The sequence below is a fragment of the Eupeodes corollae genome, chromosome 1 (assembly GCF_945859685.1).
Source record: "Eupeodes corollae chromosome 1, idEupCoro1.1, whole genome shotgun sequence".
Lineage (NCBI taxonomy): Eukaryota > Metazoa > Arthropoda > Insecta > Diptera > Syrphidae > Eupeodes > Eupeodes corollae.
The window spans coordinates 119,561,572-119,580,089 of record NC_079147.1 but is presented as its reverse complement, the minus strand read 5'-3'; the positions used below and the strand labels follow the sequence as shown (position 1 = coordinate 119,580,089).

The 18,518-nt window shown below is 34.8% G+C and overlaps 2 long non-coding RNA genes across 3 annotated transcripts; both read left to right on the top strand.

Annotated features, from left to right (window-relative positions):
• Positions 1-7,363: 7,363 nt before the first annotated feature.
• On the top strand, positions 7,364-8,963 carry LOC129942515 (uncharacterized). Of its 2 annotated transcripts, XR_008781057.1 has the most exons (4): positions 7,364-7,816; positions 7,881-8,016; positions 8,084-8,222; positions 8,278-8,963. It is a non-coding gene; the product is annotated as an uncharacterized LOC129942515 (long non-coding RNA). The 2 variants fall into 2 exon arrangements; XR_008781056.1 differs by having other exon boundaries at positions 7,881-8,222.
• Positions 8,964-14,206: 5,243 nt separating this feature from the next.
• On the top strand, positions 14,207-15,078 carry LOC129939079 (uncharacterized). Its single transcript, XR_008780504.1, has 2 exons — positions 14,207-14,659; positions 14,713-15,078. It is a non-coding gene; the product is annotated as an uncharacterized LOC129939079 (long non-coding RNA).
• The last annotated feature ends 3,440 nt before the right edge of the window (positions 15,079-18,518 follow it).

Sequence of the window (18,518 nt, the reverse complement as noted above, 5' to 3'; positions counted from 1 at the left end):
AGAGTCTTAACCCAACAGAGATGGATTACTTCCAGATAAAAAAGGAGTTTTTGGCAGTGGTATTTGCATGCAACAAATTTCACGAATATATTTATGGACATCCGGTTTCAATTTAAACTAATCACAAGCCATTGCGTGGTAACATGTACAAACGGATCAGTCAAATACCGTCAAGTAGGTCATAGCTCATGAGATTAAAATTATTGAAATATAATTTGAAGTTTGATTATATTCCAGGAAAAGATTTGCATGTTCCTGATTTGCTTTGTAGAAAATGTATTACAAAAAAAATGCATGATGAAAATAAAGATGTTCTTAGAGATGTTGTTCATAGTATTAATATGAGTTCCATTAGAAGAAGAGTATTTGAAAAAAGCCACTATAGAATATTCAAATTTAAAAAATAATAATTTCTGTTTGTAAAAACGGCTGGCCGAACAGCAAAGCAAAATTGCCCGAAGAGCTTAAATGATTATGGAATGAGAAGCAAAACATTTATTTTGAAGACAGTTTGTTATGTTATGAAGATAGGGTGTCTGTACCAGAATATTTAAGAAAAGAAATGTTAAATCTGCTGCATAAAGCACATTTAGGTGTGGTTAAGACAGTAGATAGGGAAAAAACATTATTTTATTGGCCTTCTATGAACGAGGACATAGAAAATATAATTTATAAATGCAATACCTGCGAAAAATTTTAACCTATTAATCGAAATCATTTTTTTACCCGAGGCCTTTTTAAAAAGTGGGTACAGATATATTTGAGCTAGGAGCTAAAATTTATCTTGTAGTTATAGAATACTACTCAAATTGGATAGAAATCCAGAAGCTTTAAAGTAAAAAGGCAACCGATGTTATTCTAGCATTAAAAAAGGAATTTTCGAAACATGGTACTCCCGAATCAATGTTTGCGGACAACCAACCATTTAAGTCATTTGCTCTGAAGGAATTGGCTGAAGAATGGAATTTTGAATTTGTTTATTCAAGTCCCAAATATCCAAGGTCAAACAGACTTTCTCAAAAAGGGGTATATATTGCTAAAATGCTGCTACGAAAGAGCCAAGATCAGTAATGCCTAAGCTAGGCCATTCACCTGCAGAGATCTAAATGAGTAGATAGTTTAGACAAAAATTACCCATAGAAAGCTTACAGTTAGTACCTAGAACTTTGGAAAATGTATATGAGAAACATCAAATATCAAGAGGTAAACAGAAGGAAATTAATGATAACAATAGGTGTCCAAAAGAACAAACTTTTAAACCAGGAGTTAGAGTTGATAGGTCTTGGAAACCTGCCCAAATAGTCAAAGAGCACAAATCACCTAGATCATTTATAATAAGAAATTAAGAGCAATAACTAATGCGCCGTAATACGTCTCATTTAAGAACATCATTAAATGAACCTCGATTTAGGGATACATCAGATGTTGACCATAGTAACTCAAAAGATTCACATGCTAGCATCAAACCAAATAAACCACACCCAAAGGTCTCAAATTCCACAAGCCCTACGCCTGTATCCCAAAAAAATCAGATAATAGGACACGATATGGACGTGAAATCAAGAAACCTGATTTTTATAAACCACACGACGAGTGATTCAAACTTGATTCAATCACGTTAGAAAAAAAATAAATAAACTAAAAAATAAATATCTCATTACAATATATGCTCTGCCATTTTTTTATAACAATAAATGTAAAAAGATTGTATTTTTAAAATGTATTACAACTAAGCATATGAAACACATATTATATTATATACATACATCCTACATAATGGACTAAAACAAATTATTTTGAAAAGTTTAGCTAATTGTTCTACAGTTAACTGTTAATTGTCTTATTGTTAACAAAAAATTAATTATTATTCTTTGAATTTATGAACTTACATTTAATTTTTAATTATGAATTAAAAATGAAAATTCCTGATTTTTTAAAACACAAATTATTATATTTTCATTTTAAAAATATTCTTGCAATTTCTTATTATATCTTTTAATTACATATTATCTTTATTCTATTACATTTCCTTCTTTTCTAAAAAAAAATATATAACTTACACATTACAATTGATTGATAACTTAAGGTTTATCGAATTAAATTGAATTCATATATATTATGAAACAGGAGAGATGTTGTATATTTATTGCACTCACTGTACAAGTCTACATGCTATATAATATTATCATATGTTATTTTAGGTACTTAGTAATAGTTAATAGGCTTAGGTTATGCATAATTATTAAGTGTCTATACCATAACTGTTATCATTTTCTCTCAGTTAGTTAATAAACTCATTTCTTAAAAGACAGTTGTTTCTTTTAAATACAAGTACACATCAAGTACTAAAAGGTCTTGAAATACACAAATCCTCTGTCCCGTATAGTATCCCTATTGTTCTGAAGAGGTGTTTTTCAACGCTGGCGAAACCACTGCGTAAGCTTTTCCATCTTTCCTACTCCTCAGGTCTCTTTCCGATCGAATGCAAAACAGCATTTGTCCAGCATGTCCCTCAAAAAGGTGAATCCTCTTCCTCCTCCAACTTTCGAAAATAGCACTCAGGACCCTTCTTCCAAGTTCATGGAGACGCTGATTATTTATCACCTTAAAAAATTAGTCGAAGAACGGAAGCTTCTCAATGACCGAGAGTATGTTTTTCGTAGCAATAGGCGCACTGTTGATCTCATGGTTTATCTTACTGAACAGTGGAACAGGCCTTTACATCGTTTTGGAGAAATTAAGATTATTGCACTTGATATTTTAAAGGCATTGGATAGATTTAAGCATCAATCTCTCTTATCGATGTATTTGATGGTTTCAAATCTGAAACTCATACAATAAATGCTCCACCCCTAGTCCATTTCAATATTTCGCTGACGATAGTATCCTCAGATTTTCGTATTCGTTTCTAGATTCACATCCTTGTCCTTCGGATGTTAAACTTCAACAGCAGCGTATGATTAGCTCATTAAATTATGATATGATTGCATTGTCGAATGGGTTTTTTTTTTTTTAAATTCATTTTTATTTATTCAATCTTAAACCTATCTTAAAGCTAGACAAAAATTCATAAAACTAGCCTAATTATCCATAACTTACAACTAACTTAATGGTCCCATACGGACACTCTAAGCTAAACTATAACACTAATTACTAATGCCTTTCGGCCTTAAGATCTATTTTACTTCAATTTAAATTTTATTTGTTTTTTTTTTATTAGAAAATTTTGAAAAACTAATATCAATAACCTTTTTTTATTTATTTTTACTTACAAACTACTTAAAATAAGGTCCTTAAATAAAACTTAAAAACTAACTTAAACTATATATTCTACCTATAAACTACTTAAAACTAAAACAACCACAGCAGCAAATCTAACTATCTAACATTTTTGTTTTTCATATTTTGTTGTCTATTTTTTTTAAATTTTTTTTTTTTGTATTCCATGTTTTTTTTTTTATTTTAATGTTTTTTTTTTTGTATTTTTTGTATTTTTTTTTTCTATTTCTTTTCGTGCCACCATGCCTATTCTACTTAAAACTAAACCCTCAACATAAAACAAGTATGTAAGCCGGCCAAGGCTTAAAACCCCATCCCGACTACCCAATATCAAGTGCAAATTGAAGCCACCAAAACTGGTTCTCCTGCTTCACCCTATCAGTTCGGTCGCGTTCGGACACAGCCCTACTGAACCGAAGGAGCTCTGCTCTGCCTTGTGCCATGAGTCCCGATTGTACAGGAGTCGCCTATCCACGGTTCTTCGTCTGACGTGGTAGATTAACGGGACTGCCAATCTATCCTGTATCAGACCGCATCTATCTAAAAAGAGGAATGCCTCTGGGGAAATGAAGGCACTCTCAAAATACTCGTCGTTCGGATAGAACGCCCCGAAAATTAAATTGTTGGTCGAAGACATAGCTCTTGCAATGTGACCTCGAACGAGTTTTATCACGAAATTGTCAATTCTGTTGATTCGAGCCCCGTTGTATAGGACCTCGTTTGAATAGTAATGCACATAAGAAGATTCGGCTGTTCAATATAAGCCGGTACAGCGTCGTAAACACTGCCGCTCGAACACCCGAAACTTCTCCATCTGGGAAGGGGCAACGTTGAACCACACAGGACAACCGTACACGATCATTGGCCGTATGAGGGCCATGTAGCAAATTACCTTCACTCTGGGGTCAAGCCGACTGCTAAAAAACAGTCGTTTCGTCAGAGCGAAGGCTCCTCTGGCTCTGGTCAGAGCAGCATTTATATGTCTGTCGAAATATAAATACTGATCTAACCAGATACCGAGGTACTTCACTACACTTTTGCTCGCCAATGGCTGCCCGTGAAGATAGGTAAAGACCCTCTAACCATACGGTGTCAAAGGCCTTTTCCAAATCAACCAGAACAGCACCTGTGCATTGTTGTTTTGATTTATTCCATTGGATATCAGAAACGAGTTTAGACGCAGCATGAATTGTGTCATGACCCGCCTTGAACCCGAACTGTTTATCCGGAATTATTTTGTTGTCCGCAGCCCACTTAGTCAGAGCCCTATTAATGATTTTTTCGAAAACTTTGCTGATGCTCGGAAGAAGACTTATCGACCGAAGATTTGTCGGGTTGGAGTTGTCGTTTCCCTTTTTCGGGAGAGGATGAACCACAGCGGTCTTCCAATGCACTGGATAATATGCATTATTCAGTGCATTGTTGAAGAGTGTGGTGTAAATGTCAATTGCTTCCGTCGGTAAATGTCTTAGTACAACGTTGGATATACCATCGACACCTGCTGACTTTTTATTTTTTATTGACTTGAAGATGAGTTGAAGCTCAACCTTCGTCACTAACAAGGGACTTGGTCCCGTTTGCTCGGCGATTATGGCATTTGCCAAGGAATCGTCATTGAACCGCATGAAACCGCGGTTCTCAGATCGCCAATGTGTGATATCATTACTGAGGTAAAAGTGATTAAGTAGGGCTCTGTTTTCCAGGTCGTGGTTGGGGCGAATGCTAACATTTACCTTGTACACTTGCTGGAAAGCAGCTCCCACCACCTCCACTTTTTCCTTCGGATCTTCAATTATGTAAAAGTCATCGTCAAAGATGGCTTCCTCTGGATCAATTTGCACTGTCATGAGTACGTCTTTGTTCTCTTCAGTTCTTTGGAGTTTAAGACACGGAAGGTCATTATCGTTTTTTTCCTGAATATCGTGTTGACTTTGGGGAACATACTAGGGTCACACGAATAAACTGACCGGATCTTGCGGTCCCAGTACTTGTTAATTGATAACCTGTAGTTCTCCTTAATCAACAGATTGACATTTTTTATTGACGATTTCAGTGTCCTAACCTCCAAGTCGTGTGGGTCTGTAAGTCGTCTGTGCAAGTTTTTGAGTCTTGTCAGTAAGCCACTCTTGTGCCTGCGTAGTGCGTCAATTGTCGCGTTTCTGTAAGCGTAGATTTGGTCCCGTTCTTTGTACTTTGGGATTGTCCGTTCCATCGTTCGTTTTATTGTTTCGTCCATCTGTTGTAAGTGTTGGTCAATTTCTGTATTTGTCAGGTTTCTGTTGTTTGATGGGGCTATGTCACTCGAACGAAGTTCTCTCACTAAGGCGTTGGTGAAACGAGGCCAACGCATCTTACTGTAATTGTAAGAGTGCGTTGCAACGTATTCCTCCAACTCCACGCGTTCGTTCGGAATCTGCATTACAGCAGCCAGTCCGCAGTGATCACTGTTGTACTCGACTGTCTGTAAGCAGTTTCGGGGGTGATTACCCACTTTGTGTGTTACTGTCAGTCTGGTGTCGTACAGCAAAAGATCCAGAAAGGAGCCGCTTCTTGGATACGATGGCTTTTCGGTAGCCAGCAGGTCGACGCCATATTCAACGCTGTAAAGATTCATCAAATTAAAAAGATGATTACCTCTGGGATTACTATGTTGATTTCCCCAATCTTCATGTTTTGCGTTCAAATCACCGGCCAAGATGAAATAGTTTTCTTCCAAGCTCAGTTTCAGTTCCCTAAAAAGAATCTCGAGTTCTGAAGCAAAGTAAGTAACCTGCGGAGCTCCAGCCGCATAAGCCGCAATCATATACATCCGCTTCCCTTGAGTGAGAGAGATGCATACAACGCAAACTTCTAGCGTCTTGAGCTTTCGCAATTCATTGTTGTGTATGACTTTATTATTAATGCCTTTTCGTATAAAGAGAGCGACACCACCCCCTTGAGTGGAGTCGGGCCGGTCTCTTCTTACGATATTGTAATTTTTATGAGTCAATTTGTGTTTGTGGTTTAGCTTAGTTACGCTAGCCATAAACACATCGGGACTGTAGTCTTTCAACAATTGGAATATATTGGCTCTTCGTTCAATCCTAATCAGTGAATTTACATTCACAGCTATTACTTTTAGGCGCGTCTCCGGCAGAGCGCCCATTATGGTCTAAATTGCGCCAGGCCAGGCAACAAAGAGTAGAGATGATCTACCCTTTTGCCTTGCTCCTTTATCTGACTTTGCAGTCCTGTTAGTTGACCTTGAATGCTCAACAACAAGGCTACAATGTCAGGCTGCACCTCTGGTGCCTTAGGCACAGGGGCCTTTGGCGCAACCGTTGGTGGAGCATATCTCGTGTTTCCACTCCCTGACACCATTTGGGCGTAAGAGAATTTGGGATCCACGAATTTTTGTGTTGGGCATTGTAGAATGGGGTATTAAGAACCGTGTAGAATTGCAGGAAACTAATCAACTTTCAGTACTCGGTATGAGTATCACAGATCACCCCTTATGGAATGATCACATATTCAATATCGCAAAAAATGCTGCAAGGTACTTAGAATTTCTCCGACGACGCGAACGGTTCAAAAAAATGTTCACCCTTTCGGATGTATCTGTAATTTACAGCCTTCATTCGCCCAAAACTTGAATATAACCCACAAACTTGGCCAGTTGCTACTAAAGCAAGTTTAAGTCTTTTAGATAGGATACACAAAAAGAGCTTTGAAAATGATAGGTGATAAGACTATAACCGAAACATTTACACCACTCAAACATCGTCGATATGTTTCATGCATTTCGTTGTTTTGTAGATATTTTTACAAACAATATTCTTACGAATTAGTCAGTTGCATTCCCCCCCTTAACAATACAACCGTAAATCTCATACTTTCAGGAATGCTCATTAGTTTACCCATAGAGAAAATATATTATCTAGAGTCCCGACTTAATGGATTTGCTCTCTTTCGGTCAACAAATGTATGTGTTATGGGCTTTTGGTGAAGTTTGCACAATTAGGGGGAAAACAATATGAGGTGAACTCAGCCATTCAAAAAAGAAATCCGTTGAATTCAAAAATTGAAAAATGAATGCAATATTTTTAGAAAAATGAATTTTACAACTTCTTTTTAGTGAAAACTGTGCTAAAAATAATATTTGAATGCTTTTGGCACACAAATTCTATGGTTTTTATGAAAAATTTCGCTAAAAACAGAAAAAATCGCGTGAAAGTATAAGCGCGCCCTAGAACTGTAATGCGAACGTAGCCACATTTGAATTATGTCAAGTTTTGACAGATTAACAGCGAGGTGAGTATTTTGACAACTATACGAAAATGTAAACAAAACAAAATTCAGTATCAATAATGCAAATGAGGGTAAAACAAAAATATTAATTTATTGAAATAAAAATATAAAATGTATTAAATGAATTCAATTTAATCTTCAGATAAAGAAGAAACCAAGGATAACGTTGAAACAAGAAAAGTGGAAGCCCCGAGTAGGAAACCAGCAACGCAGACATATTTATTCTGGAGTGAATAGGTACAAATTGAAGGTAAATGTGTTCATATTAATTTTAAACTAGAATTATATGAATATTGTTTTGTTTTGTTTTCTAGACAAAATTACATTTCTCAACAAGACTTTGTTCCTGTTTATTCCGAAGTAAAAAGAACTCTGGTGGGTCCAGTGCTGGATCAAACCTAGATGTTAACCGCGAATACAGTGCTATTAACATGAGCCACGAAGACCGGGGTAATATTAGCAAAATGGATTGAACAATTTAAGAATCTAATGTGACGAGATTTTGAAACCGAAACAGGGGATTGTCTTGAAGTGAGTAAAAAGGAACAGGATAAAATCGATCTCGAAGATGCCAAGAAGAAGGAGTAAGAAGCTAACAAGTTGGATTTTAAAAAAGACAACTACTATATCAAGAACAGCTACATACACCACCAGAAGTATGTTAATTCAAGATCCAAACGAATTCGAATTGATTAAATTACTCATTTAAAGGTTGTTCCACAATATCCAATATCCAAAACATCAGAATAATCAAGAACTAACCGGTCGTAAGTTCACGAAAAAATTTGCGAAGCTTAAAGCATGATGAAATCAAACCAATTTGGCGAGAATTCATTTTATTTCACAAATTATTCGAAAACCAATAAATATTTAAATTAAAAATATACTATTTATACAAAATTTGACAATTAGTATCAAAATAATGGAAATTTCAAACGAGAACTTGTAAATACTCGGTGTGAACACTTTATGAGTTTTCAAAAACTTTTCGCCGAAAACCGGGTTTTCAGTTTGGTGTGGAATGGCTATTAGATTTAATTTCACTCGATTTGGGAACCTAGCTGTAATATACATTTTAAAACCTATAATTTATAATGGAATTGAATTTTAAAAACAAAAAATATACTCAATTACAATCAATTTTAAAAAATTACAACTTCATTTAAAAACTAGATACGCAACGCATGGATGAGATTCGAAGATATCGTCGAACCAAGTGAACGGTATATCGACTTATAAGCTTCGTTTTGATTTGTAGCTGAAAAAACATCAATTAGTGCTTTTGTTTTGTTGTTAATGTGAAACTTATTGTGAAGTAGACTTGCCATAATGAAACTTCTGGTCAATAAAATTGTATTAATTAAAGTGTTGTAATTTTATCATTTCTGGAATATGATAAGTTGCAAAATTGATTGAAAATATGTGGCTTCTTAAGCCGTTTGGGTTTACAAATTCCAATCGGATATTTTCACTATATGAAGGTTGCGGCTCGCGAACATTTGCGCAGCAACTCTTGGAACATCATAAGGGCAGTTTGTAGGGGCATTCTTGTGTCGTTTCCATTTAATTCTAAACAGAAGCTTTGGTGATTTAATATGCATTATGAATTCATGGAAATCAGCTTCATTTCGTTAGTCTTCAAGTTTCTTAAAATTGCAGGGAATTCTAAAATAGTACATATAAAACTGATGAGGTTGTTTTGTATTTAATTTATTAATAATTTATTTTTTAAGGCTTACCAATGACTTATGACTCCAGTCATTAAGGAGGTTCTATACTGTCCCAACAATTTCCTTCTCAACCGGCATTCGTATCACCTACCTCTTCCTGGCGGTGTCAGCCTCAGCGGCAGCAGTAGCCGCTGCATCGCACTTACACTCATCTTCGCGCGCTTTTGCAATACAAGGGTCCCGGTTGGTACTCCGGCCTAATGATATTGTGTTCGCATTGTTGACAACGCAGAGATCGCTTGATCCACAAACACTTCCACTGCGAATAGAGATGGCTTAATCGGCAGGTTGGCCATGACGCTGCTGAATTTTCGTGACTATAAACAAATTAATTTGTATTATATAAGGAAATCTGAATTGGAAGTTGACTTACTGTTTTTGATGTTGATTTTCTGTCTGAAAATCAATGAATTCAACACGCCGACATCGTCATTAGTCGCCGAGAGACTTATCTGAATCTGTTTGACTTCTTGTCGGGCCAGCCCATTTGCCTCCGTTAAGCCAGTGCAATCCTTAGGAGCAAAATGAATGGATTCGTTGTAGATTTTAAATTTGAATTCACTTAATATACAGCCAAGGCTGAAGCTTTTTGGATTGTATTCTTGTTTTTCTTCCGTCTCTGGTAGTACTCTTTACACCTAGAAGATGGATATTAAGCTAGTTGGCAACGATATGACTGTTTCGATACGTACTTACAAAATTGATGGAGAAGGGCGTTAGCGGTCGGCTATTGCATGGCAAAACTTTCTCTTGCATCATTGACTTGGTGGTGTTTTATGGACATTGAGAACACAATGGGCAGTATCTGTCGTTAAAAACATTAATATTATTTTTTAAGAGAAATATAATATACACAAAACTTGCCTGCAAATCAGCACCTTGTTTGATTTGTCTCCCAGATTTCTTCAAGGAAAATGTATGTTATTGGCAGTACCTAAAATGAAAAGATAAGCCAAACCAATTGTTGTACCTCCTTCCCTTCAGTTTGACTTACTTTTTATTCAATTAAGTGAACTTGTATATCCTCTCTTCATTATAAAGATTTTTGGTCTGAAAAATATCAAATTATATTAAAAATCAGAACAATTAAATACTTACTCTTAAAATCTGAAACCCATTGTTTTGTTTTGCAAAATTGATTGTAATTTTTGACAGGTCACAAAAATTCCATACACTTCTTTTTAAGCGCAATCCCCCATTTTGCTTTTCTGTCTGCTAAAGATTTATTCACAATTTTGAAACTAAACTTAACATAAGTTATTCTAACCTGTTACTTTAGCATATCAGCAACTGCCATGTGTTCCTTCCAGATGCCACTGCCGTTTTAGCCAAAGCACCGCTTGTGTTTGCTGCTTACCCAATAATTTTCGCACTGGAACGCATAGAGAAATATATCTACCAAGATAACCGACTTATGAGCTTTGCTCTCTTTCGACCTACTGAGCACATTTTGCCCGTTAGCATAAGCATGTGTTAGTTGTACCGTGCATTTCTTATGGAAAAATCAAGATTATATGTAGTTGTTATGGGCTTTTGGGGCTCAGCTCGCACAGTTAGTTTAAAAACAATGTGAGGTAAGCTCAGCCGTTCAAAAAAGAGATCCGTTGAATTCAAAAATTGAAAAATTAATTCAATATTTGAATAAAAATTAATTGTGATACTTCTTCTCGGTAAAAACTTTGCTAAAAATAATATTTGACTACTTTTGGCATTCAAATTCTATTATTTGTATGGAAAGTTTCGCTTAAAACAGAAACAATAATGCAGGAAGTATAGTCGAGCCCTATAACTGTAATGAGAACGTTGCCCAATTTGAGTTCAGCTCAGTTTTGACAGATTAGAAACGAGGTGAGAATTTCGACAACTAAACAAAATGTAAACAAAACAAAATTCATTCACATTAAAGTAAATGAAGGTAAAAAAATTGAAATACAAAATATTAATTTGTTATTTAAATAAAGTACCTATGTAATGAATTTGTACTTAATTTACTCCTCTGATGAAGAAGAAATCATGGAGAATGTTGCAACAGAAGAAGTAGAATTCCTCGAAGGAAATTACAATCAAATTATGTGAATATTATTTTGCTTTTTTTAGTAGTTTTTAGCCCGACTACAGCGATTACAGCGAAGGGATCGATATTGCGAACGACTGAAAAGCTTCACTATGAAACAGGTCTGACATGCTTTATTTGTCAAGTAGGATAAACATGTCGTAAATGTGGCTATAAAGTTGAGGGATATAACTGCCAGTACATAGGAAGTCTCATTATGAGGACGAGACAGGTTTGCGCCCAACATGTAAAGGGATTGTACAAAGAGTTAAACTCCAAGGACGGGGTGGTGAGTTGAATGATCCTTTGATTCATTCCAAGTTCCCTGGTGGTCATGCTTTTTCGGATCGTGAGACAAGTGGCAAAAGTAGCCGCGATAGACATACAAAGCTGTAGCAGTAATTCACTCAGTTCAACGAGTTCAAAATCAGATTTAAGTTCTGAATCAAGTCGATATCTAAGTCCAGAACACAGACATCGCTACAATAGCAGTTTACACAAAAGCACATCACCTAAACAACATTTTCAAACTGGCGGTCGTCTAAATCACCAAGTCCCAGGAGTCCTCCAAGTTGAATTTTAATTTAATTGTGTTTACTATTTTTATTTAAGATATACTTTTATTTATATTGCTACTAGCTGACCCGACAAACATTTTTTTGTCACATAAATAATTTTTGGAGAATATTTTGTAATAAATATGTATAGAGCATTGTAAACAGTGACAAAAAATTAAAATAAGAAATCACTAAACTAAATTTTTAATTTATTAAATTCCATATGACAGTCTTATTGGAAAATGAAGGCCTTTGAAAAGAATTAGAACACCTGTGGGTATAATAGGGATTCGCGGTAATAAAATATTTTCACCTCGGAATTTGCCATTTAGAATTATAAGTTCGAAAACATTTTTCATGTATTTTTTAATTACTAATCGCGTGTCGTTACACAACCATGGTGGATTCAAATTACGAAGCAAATTACCGGAGATCCAAACTTCAGTTGTAAATTATGCGGTGGCATGCCTGGTAAATCAAATGAGTTCAAAAACTCAGTTGCAAAATGTACAGCTTCGGTAGCATCACAAACTGTATCAATATAGAGACCAAGTCTCCTGGTTACAAATGTTGTATCTTCAGATTTAATTCCTTGACATCCACATTTCTTGCTGCTAAAATTGTTCTTTCTGCCCCTTACTCATGATTTGTTAATTGTCTGTGTACGTTGGAAAATATTTGGTCAATATAAGAGCATCTTGTGAATCAATAATTGTGCAGAAATCGACCGGTAATTTTATGCATCCTGTTTCAACTGTAGTAAAATTTCCGTTACCTATATCTAACAGTTGTTTTTAGAAAGTTTCAGCGGATCTTGAAGCGTTTGAACACGCATATTTACTTTCAGTTGTACTTTTTCAACATTACGCCACAATGGCGATGATTTTAAGCACGAGTTGATCTCATCAGCGTACGCTGAACGCGGAATAATGGAAAGTGCTTGTCTGAAATAACCTAAAAAGAGCGCCGTCAAATAGCCTGTCGTAATTTTTATAACTTTTATAGTGTCCTGTTCAACGCCTCAACCGAATGTTTGTGTGCCATAGTGCATTCAACCAAGACGATAATTTTACACTGTTTCAGCACTGTAGCCATGGATGATTGTTTTTTTTTTGTTTGCTATACCGCGTTTGGATTATTTTGAATATTTAGTAGCAGTTTAAATACTGAATGAGTTGTTTCGCTTCAATCCAATAAAGTTGCCGCAATGCCAGAAAATGTGACAGCCAATGCGATACCATTATTTGATTGTATTTCAGCAAGAATTAACGAAATATAGAATGTTTTGCTAGTTCCACCTGGTCCATCCAAAAAAAAAATCACCTTTGTCCTGCCAAAACTGCAAGCATGATATAGTCATCAACGGTTCTTTGTTCTTCATTCATTAGTGGGACATTGGTAGCAACAATCGCTGCCATTTCTACAGTATTGTATTGTAGTTAACAATTCAATTCAATGTCTATAAAATCAGATGCATTTTGATTTGGTAAATGCATACCGAAATGACTGAGTGGTAAGTTGACAATGATAATGCTTCATTGTACATAGCGTCTCTGAATAATATCTCAAGATCGTTCACCGTGTACGATGTTGATGCAATCTAACCATAGCACTTAGGAACATGAAAAATAGATCTATTCTCAGACCTACCGAATGTATATGCAAAATTTCATTGAAATTGGTTAATCCGTTTCGGAGGAGTATGGCCACTAACACTGTGACAGGAAAATTTCATATATTAGATTGTACTACATATAAAACATCAAGTGTTAGCAGTATATTGAAAAAGTACAAAAATAATTTTTAATAATCGTGTTTATCAGTTTAAGCATATGTAGCTAAAATCGAAGTTCGGATTCGCATTAACAATTAACTCTTAAACGAACTATTTAAAACCATAGAAGGATTACAATCAAGGTTTTCTAAACTGTAGGTATAGTCAAATCAAGACTCACGAGTCTGTTCACATGGAGTCGCAAAAGAATATAAACGAACGTGATGAACCAAAACATAAAAAGAATAAGGATTACAAATATTATATTTTATGTCTCAATAAAACATAAACTTTATACAGATTATTCTTTTTTTATTATTTACCACAAATTTAATACATGAAGTAATAATTCACTAATTTAATATTTGACTTGTGTAGATGCAATTTTTTCTTGGAAATATTATTGGAAACAAATTATATCAAATTAAGTATTATTTTAAAATAAATTAAACTTTATTTAAAAATCAGCTGCGCCACATTGAACGTAGATTACATGTTAATAATTTTCTCAGCATTTCGTCCGAACAGCAGAGTCAAATTGATCCTCATTGTAGGATTTGCGGTTGCAATACCGCTTAGTTTTGTTTGAGTGCTGAAAAAAAAACATTAATTAGTTCTTTCAAAGTTTGTAGTTTATGTTAAAGTCTTTTTTAACATGAAGAAGTCTTGCCATTATGAACCTTCTGGTCAATGAACGCACAATGAAATTGTGTGGAACATAATTTCAGTAGTTTGGGGGCAGGGGCATTACTGTGTCGACGGTCTTCTATGTGAGTCCAGTTAGTAGTGTTCAGTGTCCTGCTGTCATTAAGTGAGACAGTGGCATTCTATGAAACCTGCAAATGTTCTTTTGGTTTGGCTGCAGAGTCGTTTTTTTAGGTCGGCTTGCAAAGTATATCTTGGTGGCTGATGAACAGGTGGAGGACGTTGGATATCCTACAGAACCATAGAATTTAAAATATCCATGTTTAGATTACTCGTACGTAAATAAATTAATTTACCTGATTTGACTACATTGGTACTCTACCGTAGCTGTTGTTGATGTTTAATCGTTCCAAAACTGGGCGGTCGACTATAAATGTTCACTTGTAACATTGACTTGAATCTCACAAAGTCGAAGGCATAGCTGAGGTCTTTGCTGCTGGTGTTGCTGCATTACGAGTATCTGACTATTTGCAGCGACGGTGACACCTCCAACATCAACGCCTGCACCGACCATAGCCCCTAAGGCAGATATCACAGCAGCAATTGGGTGTAGAAATATATACTTTACTTTAACAGGCTTCCAATAACTATTTACAAATAAAGGCGAAAGTCTGTGGTTAAAAACATTGATATTAAGAGAAATATAATATAAAATAAATTTACCTGGGCACTAGCGCCCTTGTTTTGAGCAAACCTTTCAAATTTCTTGAGAGAAATTGCTTTCTGCATCATGGTTTGGAATCGGCTGCACCAGAAATGAAAACACTAAGCAGATGCTTATAAAGTCGATTTATATTCTTATGTACATCTTCTTGAGTTGGTAGTTAAATATATTATTGGAGCAATTCATAGCTGAAACAAGGCAACATAAATGTTCTTTTGTCTAGGAGATTCTTTTTTTAACGTACCTACTTGAGTTCCGAGTAGAATAAGTGTCATTGTTTTCTTCTGGTACAAAAACTTACATGTAGAATCTCAAAATTAATGTTTTGTTTTTGAAATCAAAATTTTTTGACAAGAATTCAATTTAACATTTTGCCTTTTTTCCACCACTCACATGTATTCACCGATACGGAATTTGAGAGTTCACCTCAAATAAAATTTGAGGGTGTTTAAGACAAGACGGGTACCGTTGGGTTCTTTTGGTGAGTATATTTCTCTATGATATTACCATTGCATTCCATATAGAAATATTCAATGTCTACTGAAAATTGTACTTAAGCAGGCCTGCAAACATTCTGCAGAATTTGTATGTTCATTACCAGGCGTTTTTCTTTTTTAGTTCAGAGCAGAGCCTGGGACAGATTCTGTAATAAACGAAACGAAAGCGATCGTTCGTTTTTCAAAAACGAAAGAAATTGTGCGTAAACGATATTTGGCATTCTGTATCGCTTTTCGTTTTTGTTTATTTGTTCGTTTCTTCATCAAATTCAACAAAATGTGATTGCATACTTCTAGGATGTCGACAGCCATCAAATATCTCGAAAGATGGGATGTAAAACTTGAGCAAATCAATAGAAAAAAGTAATACATTAAGTGATTTAAGGTATAAAATAACGTAGATAAACGTAGGTTATCTTTTAATTATTTTAACTTTCATTTCGGTAATTGTTAAGTAAAACTGCACAAATAAGAAGATTCATCACTATTATTGTGACAGATTGTTTTTGAATTATTTGTTTACTTGTCTTGTTATGTAAGTATTTCAATAAAATTAAAATTATTTTCTGTTAAGGACTTCAAGCAAGCTTCAGTCAGGCTTACTCACTGAAAAAGAAAACAGGAGCTTAAAGATGCTATACAAAACAACGAGTTTAAGTCTTAGTTCATTTATGTGATCCAATACCATTGTGACATTTAATTTAATATTACATATATTATTTTGTTTATGTTATGAATAGATTGTTTTGTAGTGTTTTCTGATAAAAGTACATATGTATGCACCTTGTACACAAATGCAATGTAAATGAATCAAAAAAAAAATCTCTAAGATTTCTTCTTATCCACGAAAGTTCAAAGACTCCTTATTTTACTCTTCTGTATCACTCAAAAATGCAAAATATTCACGTATCATATATCTCTTTTTATAAAAAACCTTTATATTATGTAAAATGCTACAAGTTAATCCATTTAAGAAGAAAAACGTCCAAGAAAATGCTGTCTTTTATTTTTTTAGCATGTGCGAACAAAAACTTTCGTTTTTTAAGTTACATGAAGCAAATCATTCGCACACGCGAAAACGTTTGTTCGTGTGTGCGATACAGAATGCCACTCCTGAACTGTCAAACAAAAAATTGTGTTTCTTTTACCTTTGAACGTTAAGAGCTTTAAATGTGTGCTCTATGAGCCCAAAATAAAACCACTGATCAGACCGAGTTGAAAGCTGAACACAAGCATTTGACAGGAATTGAAGAAAATAAAAATGCAACAAAGCAGAAAGACGATTGTTCTAAATCGGATTTTTGAAGGGTATAAAAATACCCATACATATAAAACTTTTCGAAAGTTTAAGGCTGTGCATTATTTTGAGGTTTATCTTTCGTTTTTACTCATTTTGCTCGCTCGGTGTACCCAACGATAGAAATAATGTTACTGCCAATAAATTTATATGCACAATAAATTAATTTAAATGTTTTAAAATATAGTGCGCCGGTAAAAATATTAGACTGTAATTCAGATTTTCACGGGTGCTGTCTCTTGCGAAGAATGGACAATTCCTCCGAGAGTAGTTCTTATCATGAAAAGTGTTTTCTCAAATAAGCCGTTCGAATTAGGGTTTAAACTGTAAAGGCCCAACTATAATTGGCATAAGCTAGCATATGCGCGCATAAGTAAACGTCGCAATACGAGTGAACATAATGGAGTCTAGCTCTGTTTCGTTCAATTTTTCTCAGTTTCGTTTTCTCGCGAGAGCGATCCCAATCGCTCGCCGCATAAAGGCCCAACTATAATATGCATAAGCAAACATAAGCTTATGTCAAAAACCCAACGAAAATTCACTTAAGTTTGCGAAATTACTGCATAGCCATAATGCAATTTTGATCACGTATCTACATGTCAGATTTTACTTATGCGGCGAGCGACTGGGATCGCTCTTGCTTAAGTTAACGAAATTGAGAAAAATTGAACGAAACGGAGCTAGACTCCATTATGTTCACTCGTATTGAGATTCTTTGTATTCGCACGTTTACTTATGCGCGCATATGCAGCTTATGCCTATTATAGTTGGGCCTTAAGTTAAATCTGACATGTAGATACGTGAGCAAAATCGCATTATGGCTATCCACAGTAATTTTACAAACTTAAGTGAATTTTCGTTGGGTTTTTGACATAAGCTTATGTTTTCTTACAGAAATGGTTGAGAGATGTAAGTTACAAGAGCCTAGTTCTCAACGGACTGTTGTACCATCTAATTTATTTTTCAATTCAGATTTCAAAATCCCAATACAAAATATACACTAGAATTCGGCCAAAATTTAAATTTATATGGTAATGAAAATATATAACTTTATTACGCAACCCCATAAATCAGTGATAACAAATTACTAGTTTTGCAAAAAAAAGGAATTATGCTAAGATCTGTATAAATGTAGGACTATTATTTTATTACTGGGATACAAGAAAAAATGTTATTCATACGTGGTTTCACTATGGAACCACCAGTCATTAAAGTTTATTTTTACAGTCAAAAATAACTCTGCCAATATTTTTAGAAAAAATAATATGATAAACGTTTTCTGGAAAATGAATTTCAACTATAGTTTCTGATTTTTGCGATCCGAGGTCTGCTTATGATGTTATTACCTAGGACATATAGGAACTACATATATAGCAAGTTTTGCTTTCGTACAAAATTCCGAACCTAAGATTTAAGTCAAACACGACATTACGATGGAGAAAAGTCCAAAAAAGAAGGAACCCCCATTACGTCCGCCTGTCTGTCCTCAGCTCTTCTGGCTATACCAATGGTTCGATTGATTGTAAACTTAGAAATAAAGGTTTTTAACAAATTCGTTTTAGGTGTTCATTAACAAACCAATCGTTTACAAAAAAAAAACAATATAAAATGTTTATTAATATATTCTAATTACTGCAGACCAAAAATATTTTTAAAGAAAAAATGTAATTATTAA